The 8,703-nt window shown below is 42.1% G+C and overlaps 1 long non-coding RNA gene across 1 annotated transcript in view; it reads right to left on the bottom strand.

Annotated features, from left to right (window-relative positions):
- Positions 1-882: 882 nt before the first annotated feature.
- Positions 883-8,703, bottom strand: part of LOC149126198 (uncharacterized) — a 49,732-nt gene continuing 41,911 nt past the window's right edge. Inside the window, exons 2-3 of the long non-coding RNA XR_016235647.1 lie at positions 4,063-4,172; positions 883-941 (exon numbers count right to left, since the gene is read on the bottom strand). This is a non-coding gene — a long non-coding RNA (uncharacterized LOC149126198). The remainder of the gene's footprint in view (positions 942-4,062; positions 4,173-8,703) is intronic.

The following is an 8,703-nucleotide window of genomic DNA, read 5'->3' as shown; positions in this document are numbered from 1 at the left end:
AACTTCTATACGCTCTAGAGTCCACTCTAAAAATATGGGTCACTCAATTGAGATGATTAAATGAGAACACACAAGTGAGCATCAAGTGCTTAGGAACATGTAAGCGCTGCTCTCTTTGCTTCTACTAGTCCAAGATTCCTCTCTAAGGAAGTTAGATTTCACCTGGGAAGCAGGAAGCTGTGCTCCACAGAGACACACCCTGGGTGGCATGGGTGTGGTGGGAAGAATAAAGATTTGCAGTCTACACCTGGGCTCAGACTCAGGCCCTATCTGTTTACTCCCTGTGTAACCATGGGCATTTTAATTAGCACCGAATCCTTGTTGGCCCTTCTCTATAATAAACATCTAATACTGGATGGACAATCAGGCTTGTTAGGCATTATCTGGTAGGGACTGCCACCTGCTAATATCCTCCTCCCTTCTTTATACAAGTTCTTAGGGAGAAGCAAAGGTGACCCATAGTTGCAGAACCTCTCCCTGTACATTCAAGAAGTCCCCAGAGACAACTTCCAAGTCAGAATATAAACCTTAGCCCTAGCAGTCGCTGAACACTCGCCACAGGTGAATATAACTTGCAAGAGTAAAAAAAAAAAAATGGGCCCTGATATTCACTGCATTCACTATATTCCAGATCCATTGAACACACTGTCATTCCCACAGCAACTGTCCTCTTATTATTGGAATAATAATTAATTAAAAATGATTAAATGATTTAAGATGTTAAAACAAGATTTTAGGGAGCCACAATTCTCTTATTACAATGTTTTTACTTCTAGTTATTACCTTTGCAATCTTGGTCCACATGCAAACATGAGTTTTCAGAGTTACTGTTAAGGAATGAACTATTTCTATTCTACTTTTTCATGCAACATTATTTACTTACCAGCAAAGTTCTCAGGCTATCCCATAAAATAGCTCCATAATGGATCACCCTGTAAAAACTTTTGTGACATTGAGTATTAATATCAGATTCAAGCTGATGCTACAGCAAGCTTTTTTATGAGGATAATTATACCTTTAATTTTTCTCTTCAGGAGATTATATCCTTGGGAAACATTATGAGGATTCTCATGCTTTGTATTTATAATGCATTCCACTCTAAAAATGAGCCAGACCCTTTGTTAGCACACAGCAGATTTCTTCAGCCGATAGCAATTTGGCCTGGGAGCTGATGACCCACTTGGAGACAATAGGATACAAATCATTCAAACTGATTTGCACTTACAATCCATACATGTAATGGTGCATTTCATTTTAAAACATCCAGGATAAGCAGTGCAATGAATTTCAACAGTGGAGTCCCCTGACAATTCATTCAATATTCTGAGAGGATAAGGAACCCCCAAGACCAACTGGAAGTAAAGAGGTAGGGGAGTGAGAGCAGGAAAAGCATTAGGCACAATAATCTGTAAGGCACACATTGTGTGCAGTCAGAGCAAACTGAAGGGAGCCCTGCATGCCTGAGTGGCTGGGATGTTAAGCTGTCCCCCTCATGGGTATTAGGTCCTATCGAAGGCTATTGTTTCATGCAGCCAAGGCTGAACAATGTCCCATTGTGGTAGATGCAAGGACGAGTTGGTTAAATCCCAGTTTTCCAGATCTCTCTCTTCTTTTTCCGTCGCCAGGACTGTCCCCCTGAGGAGTGCTCTGCTCTCAATGCCTGGACTGTCTCTCTGCTGGGGTGCAGGTAAGGAGGGTTTAAAGACTCTTGGGTCTGCTTTGGGAACACACTCATCCTTGTTAAAATGTTCATTATATATAAAGATGATGGTGCTTCTTTCCAGAGAGATGGATGACCCAGGAAAAACTGTGTCTGAGATTTCCAAGACAATGCCTGCTGCTTATATGCAAAGCCACCTTGGGAACTATAAGGATGCTCCACATGGGGGTTTTGTAGAAATCAGAAAATGCTTTGGTCTTTGAATTTTAAAAGGAATTTAAAGGCCAGCTTCAATTGCAAGAGACTATTTTGCTCTGAAAAACCTGGAATAGACAGTAATTACTAAGTGGATTCTAAACTCTGGACTAAAACAATTAAAACAACAACTATGTGGTAACAAGGTGCTCTTATTGCATACAGGTGTCTGGGGCATGAGATGTCTTTCTATGGCCACTGTCTGTACAAGGATTTGAGAACAAGCTAACTGGAAACGACTAATAAAAAGGCATTGAGATGATGGCAAATGGCTTGGAAATCATCTTTGTATGTTGCCTCCAAAGTGGAGCAGGTGATGGTTTCCATAGGGGAGGTTTTGCCTGTTGATGGTTTCTCCAAAGCAGTAGAGAAATGAAACCTAGATGCTTCCAAGAAGGACAAACTGATGATAACCAATGATTTTGCGGTTATGTTCTTTGCCGCCGTCTTCCTGCTGTGGTCTTTGAATCTTTTTATTTGATGTATTTGAAAGGCAGAGTTAGAGAGAGAGAGGGAGAGAGAGAAAGAATCTTTCCTCCACTGGTTCACTCACCAAATGGCCACAATGGCCAGGGCTGGGCCAGGTCCAAGTCAGGAGCCTGAAACTCCATCTTTTGTCTCCCACATGGGTGGCAGGGTCCCAAACACTTAGGCTTTCGTCCACTGCTTTCTCAGGGACATTAGCAGAGAGCTACATCGCAAGTGGAGCAGCTGAGACTCAAGTTAGTGCTCATATGGGATGTCATTGTTGCAGGTGACAGCTTAGCACAGCGCAGTGCATCACAAAGCCAGGCCCTTTTGTCTTAGAATCATGAAACAGACTGATCTTGGTACTAATGCTTGAAAACAACAATGCCTGCCAGGCTAGGGCTGCTCAGAAAGACATGTTGGGTCTTGAGACTCTTAGGATAGTCTCTTAGGCTGGTCCCTTTGGGGAGAATTAATTTTGGTGTCTAAAATGCGTTCTCTGTCTGCTCAGGGAACCTGTGAAGTGTAATTGGAGGAAAAAGCATCCCAGCCCTGACACCTGTCTTTTTGTGACCTGGGCTCGTTGCTCAATCTCTCTGCAGGGTCTCTTCTTCCACACATAAAATTGGGACCCGGACTGTCCTGTTTTTCTTACTAAAAATACTGTTATGGAACACAGAGACTTAATGCAGGTGAAGCAGCTTTATGTTAAGACAGTTCAGAAAATTCATGAAGATGGAATTAGAAATAAGCTTATTTGTGTGCAAAATTCCAAAATTCATGCACACAGGAAGATTTTTAAAAATCCACAGAAAATGTATAGTACGAAAAACTATTTTTTGCACTACATTAAACTTACCTTTTAGCCCCATCTTCCATGAGCTTTTTAAAGTACCCTCATAAAAGTAAGTCATCTGTTGATTGACAAAACTTTATAGAAGGATGGTACTTGATCTTGTGTCCACGGTTACACCTCTTAGGAGCCTTTAATAACAGGTGTAATCCTTCTTACCCTCCCCCCACCATTTTATGCTGGCTACTTGAAAACTGTTTCCATATCTGCTGCAATTGTATTTCTTCTTCCCCCCTGGCGGTGAGGTGTCCTGTCTGGGATACCCTGAGAGCTTACTCAGGCCCAGCAGGGAGCTCATTAAGTCTAAGCTCTGGGGCAAAGGTGGAAATAGGCTATGAAGGTGGAGAACCTACTGGGAAACAGCAAATCCCAGTAAATATTCCTCCTGTTAGCACCACGGGAGCAAACCTAATTCTGGATGAACAAGATGAAGGTGTCTATAAACTCTGGCCTGATCTTAAAGTGTCCACTGTTTTTAGGTGTCTAATTTGTCATTTTAGGTGTCCAGCTTTTTGTCTCAATTCTTTAGCTAAACACCCAATCCTCTGTTCATTAAAGTATTACCTTTTTTAAATCTAATTGCAAAAGAATTGAAATATGCAGGCTATTTCTGTAATCACTGCCTTATCTTCAACATTATAATACATGTGCATGACCTTATTCAAGCTCTGTTTCCCAGCTTGCAAAATGAGGAGTTAGGTTTAGATATTCCAGCATGAAACAGTAGTATCCTTCCACCACAGGGATTTTCTCGTCTGCTTCTGCTCTCACTCCCTTCTCCTTTCCCAGCTCATTCTATGGGTTTGCTCTTCTGCACAACACTTACCTGCCTTTCCTACAGGGACCAGTGGGAAGACTCAAGGGTCCTCCAAACAAGTTATTCCGGGTCAGCAAGCCTGTGGCATTGATTCATGGAAGACAAATCTGTGCTGGACTCTGGGAATACAAAATAAGCAAGGGCCTTTCTTTTAAGGGTCTTCTGGTCTAGCGGAAGAGAGAGTCAGAGAAACAAGACACAAGAAGTGAACGGAATGAAGTCAGTGCTCTCTGCATCACACACAAGGGAGGGAGATGTACTGAGGGGGCACTAGAAGACTTGCTGCCAGGCAATGTCTGAATCAATCAAGAGCCATATAGCCTAAACTAGGGTCTTGTGGCCAGCTTATATCAAAGGGAATAAATAGTAAAGTGTTGGAACTCTAGAGTGCTGTTGAGCTTCTTATTAAACATTCTGACAGAATTAGATTTGATTCTCTGGGAGGTGAAAGACCTGTGGCAGGAGATTCAGGTCTCCATTAACCTTCACACAATAGGGCTGATAAAGTCCCCTCTTCAAACAATGTCTTAGCAATCACTTTATCAGATGTAATTACGTTTTCTAATCTTACAGTGACTTCCTTGCAGGTTCAGAGGGAGTCAGGTTAAGAATCTTCCCAAAGGTTATCTGGTTAGCTTAGGTGCTGTCCAGCTTAAGGTTGCAGGTCTAAGCTTCATTAAGCATTGTCCTGGCTCTACAGGTGGTGTCACAGCAAAGCAATCCTCTAAACCCAGACAGATCCGACCCCCAATGCTGGGGGTCATCTAATCAATGGCTATCTCTGAACAATGTCATCACCATGCCTCCCCGTCCCTGCTGCTTGTGCAGCCTGAGACAGCTGCAACCCCAAAGGCACCTGGTGAAATTCAGTCTGAGAAACGGCCCTGGTTTGTTCAGTGTGAGGCCTCAATCAGGCATGGGTGCTAGACCCAAAGATTTCACATGCTAGGGGGCCATCACCATGATGATGTGGTTAAATAAAAATGAGTGGCTTTAAGTCTGACACTGTGTTAAAAAAAAAAAAGTAAGAGTTAGACAAGTAATCCACTATGGATATATGCATGGCCATTATCTAGCATTTTCTACTGTGAGTGGATTAAAGAGAAGAAAAACTTGGGGAAGGGGAACAGCATTAACCCTAAATATCTGAAAGTTAACCAATTCTCTCTTTTGGTGAATTTCTCACTTTTTATGAACAAGTTTTAGTTATTATTTTAGATGTTCCTTAGCACTGATGGTTCAATTACAAGAGCTTTCCCCCTCTCTGTAAACAACAAAGGACCACTAACCACTGGACCTAGAGCTACAGCATTAAAAAACTCCAGGTTTCTATTTTCCAATAAGAAGCTTGAATAACTTGTTTGATTAACTTGTTAAGCTTGCAGATCCATTCTTTGAAATAGTTGTGCAATACTTTCCTTTCTAATGCAGTGATCCCTATCCTTCCTCCATGTAGTTATTATTCTTATCCCTCATCTGTAAATTACACCCAAGCACTGCAGGGGATAGCTGTGAAGATGAGGTCAGAAAACTGCTCTTTATGAAAAAATTCTCCTGTATTTTTGTTACAAACTTGTCTTTTTAGAAATGATAAATGTTTCTGATATTTAAATCCAGGCACTATAAGATGGTAAAATGTGGCACAGGATATATTAACATGTGGTCAGGTATGAGCAGGGAAGCCTTGGTCAATACAATAGGGAAACCTCCTGTTGTGGAAAAACATGGTACCTGAAAGTGAATCACAAAGCTAGTCCCATGGCCCAGAGCCACTGACCTCTAATGTCACTCCTGGGTCTGAAACACATTTTGTGGGGGGCATGTCAGTTAAGCAGAGAGAGTCCATTTGACAAGAGACCTTGAACTTGGACTTGGCCTTGGACAGGGACCTTTCATTATTGTGCCATCTTTAATACATAGGAAGTGTTTAATCCCTTTAAAAATTGGCATTATTAACATGAAGATGAGACTCTAACAGAAGAAAAATCCTAACCACTTTATTTTCTGCCTTAACATTTACTAAGCATTTCCCACATCCTGGGGGAGTGCTTCATCAGGAACTCTTAAATCTCAGATCAACCCCTGGGAAAGGCACCACTGTCTAATCTATTTCTGATAGGAGGAAACTGGGGTGCAGAGAAGTTAGATATGCCCTCAAGGTCATTCACTACTCAACAGCAGAGCTGGGATATTTGAATGAACCTGGGCCTCATGCTCTTATGACTCAGGTATTTGAATTTATCTGGTGCTATGAACACTTGGGATTACACAGAACAATCATTGTATTGTACACGTTTGGGGTGGGACTGGCTTAAAATTCTCCTTTAGTTCCATGAGCTTGAGTTTTTCTTTAAATGTCTTCTATAGTCCTCTAAGACAAAAATCTGTAAGTTCTTGTGTGAACCACAAGATTAAAGTGTCAAGAATGTTTGTGGGAGAAAAGATAGTATGAAATATAATTAGGGCATTGAAGTAAATGACAAATTTGAAGCTGCTTTCATTAATCAGCTGTTCTGGTCTGTTATTTATTAGACAAATATAAGGGTACTTCAAAACATTTGTGGAAAACTGGATTTAGAGGTAAGCTTTATTTTTCACAAGAATTTTAAATCCATGTATGGTTTTATCATCATAAAAGTTTTCCAAGGCCGATGCCGCGGCTCAATAGGCTAATCCTCCGCCTGCGGAATTGCTGGATCATATGACATTTCTATGTCTAGTTTTATGAATAAACTCCATGTTCTCCCTAAGGGCTGTACTATTTTACATTGCCAACAACATGTATGAGAGTTCTCCGTTCTCCACATCTTTGCCAGTATTTATTATCTTTTGCCTATTCATTAACAGCCATTCTAACTGGATTGAGATAATATTTCACTATGGTTTTGATTTCTAATTTCCTGATGATTAGTGTTGCTGAGCATTATTTTATATACCTGTTGACCATTTGTATATCTTTTAAAAATATGTAGTTTATTTGAAACATAGTTACAGAGAGGCTGAGAGAGAGAGAGAGGTCTTCCATCCGCTGGTTCACTCCCCAAATGGCTGCAACGGCTGGAGCTGCACTGATCCGAAGCCAGGAGCCAGGAGCTTCCTCTGGGTCTTCTACATGGGTGTAGGGGCCCAAGGACTTGGGCCATCTTCCACTGCTTTCCCAGTCCATAGCAGAGAGCTGGATTGGAAGTGGAGCAGCCGGGACACGAACTATATGGGATGCCGGCACTGCAGGCAGCAGTTTTACCCACTACACCACAGCGCCGGTCCCACATTTATATATCTTCTTCGGAGACATGTCAATTTAGATCATTTGACCATTTTTTATTTCCAAGATTTACTTATTCATTAATTCATTTATTTGAAAGGCAGAGTGACAGGGAGGGATAGAGGGGGATTGGAAGTGTGTGTGGGAGAGAGAGAGAGAGAGAGAGAGAGAGGCAGTCAGTTCTTCCAACCACTCACTGTTCACTCTCCAAATGGCTGCAAAATCCAGTGTTGGGTCAGGCCAAAGCAGAGTCCAGAACTCCATCCAGGTCTCCCACAAAGGTCATCTGCCCATTTTTGGATTGGATTTTGTTTTGTTTTGTTTTCTGGCTGTTGAGTTGAGATCCTTATACCTTCATATTTTCTGGATATTAATACCCTGCCAGGAGAATAGCTTGCAAATATCTTCTCTCATTCTGTAGGTTATCTCTTTATTTCATTTGCTGTGCAGAAGCTCTTTTATTCCATTTTCAATTTTTGGTTTTGTTGCCTTGCTTCTGGGGTTCTATCACCCCAAAAGTCCTTTGCCTAGATCAAATGTTCTCAAGCATTTTCCTCATGTTTACTTCTACTAGTTTCATAGTTTTAGGTCTTACATTTAAGTATTTAAGTGTTTCAACACCCGCCTCCCTGCCTCCACTCCTTATATTCACAATTAGGTGAACTGCATCCAGAGGTCTGAGGACCCCGCCTGTCTGTAACATGCAGAAATGGAAGAAAGTTACAAGAGAGCTATGCAAAGAATTTGCAGAGGACACACAAGTTCACAATGGAATGGCCTCCAAGGTCTTCAAAGTATCTCAGTTCCAATCTTCCTTTGTATTTTAGAGCATGGTCTTCAACCACAATCAGCCAGAATTAAAAGCCAAAGCTGATTTTCCGTGGGGGTGGGCCATTCTCCAGGTGACGCCCTTCCTCTCAGACTCTTACAAAATGATGATTTACTGGCCTTTAAGTGTAGAATCTCCCTTGAATCTGCCTTTGGCCTGCCCTGCCCCACAGCTAACACTGAACTTTCTGATAGCCTCCTCTGAAGAGGAAGTGGACAGGTAGCCAAGAGAGTAGGTGGGGAAGGACATCCAGGCCAAGACAGCAGCCAATGCAAAGGCCAGGAGATAAGAGAACACGCGAGCTTTGGCAACAGCAAGTACTTCACAGAGGCTAAACAGAGGTTCTCCAGCTTGGCTGCAAATTAACATCATCAGGGGGACCTAGAAAAGTTCCCATGCTCATTTTGCACCCCAGATCAATGGAACCAGGACCTTGATAGTTGGGACGCAGCCACTCATGATCCCAAGTGCAGCCAGTGACCAGGAATGCAGAGAGCAAGTGAGTAACACAGGGAGGCAGGCAACGAAACTGAGGGGCGGCAATTTGAAGTAGAGA

This window comes from Oryctolagus cuniculus, chromosome 6 (assembly GCF_051225735.1).
Source record: "Oryctolagus cuniculus isolate XC-2025 breed Fujian yellow rabbit chromosome 6, ASM5122573v1, whole genome shotgun sequence".
NCBI classification, from domain to species: domain Eukaryota; kingdom Metazoa; phylum Chordata; class Mammalia; order Lagomorpha; family Leporidae; genus Oryctolagus; species Oryctolagus cuniculus.
Note: the sequence above shows the minus strand (reverse complement) of the source record. Positions and strands in the feature narration are given on the sequence as shown.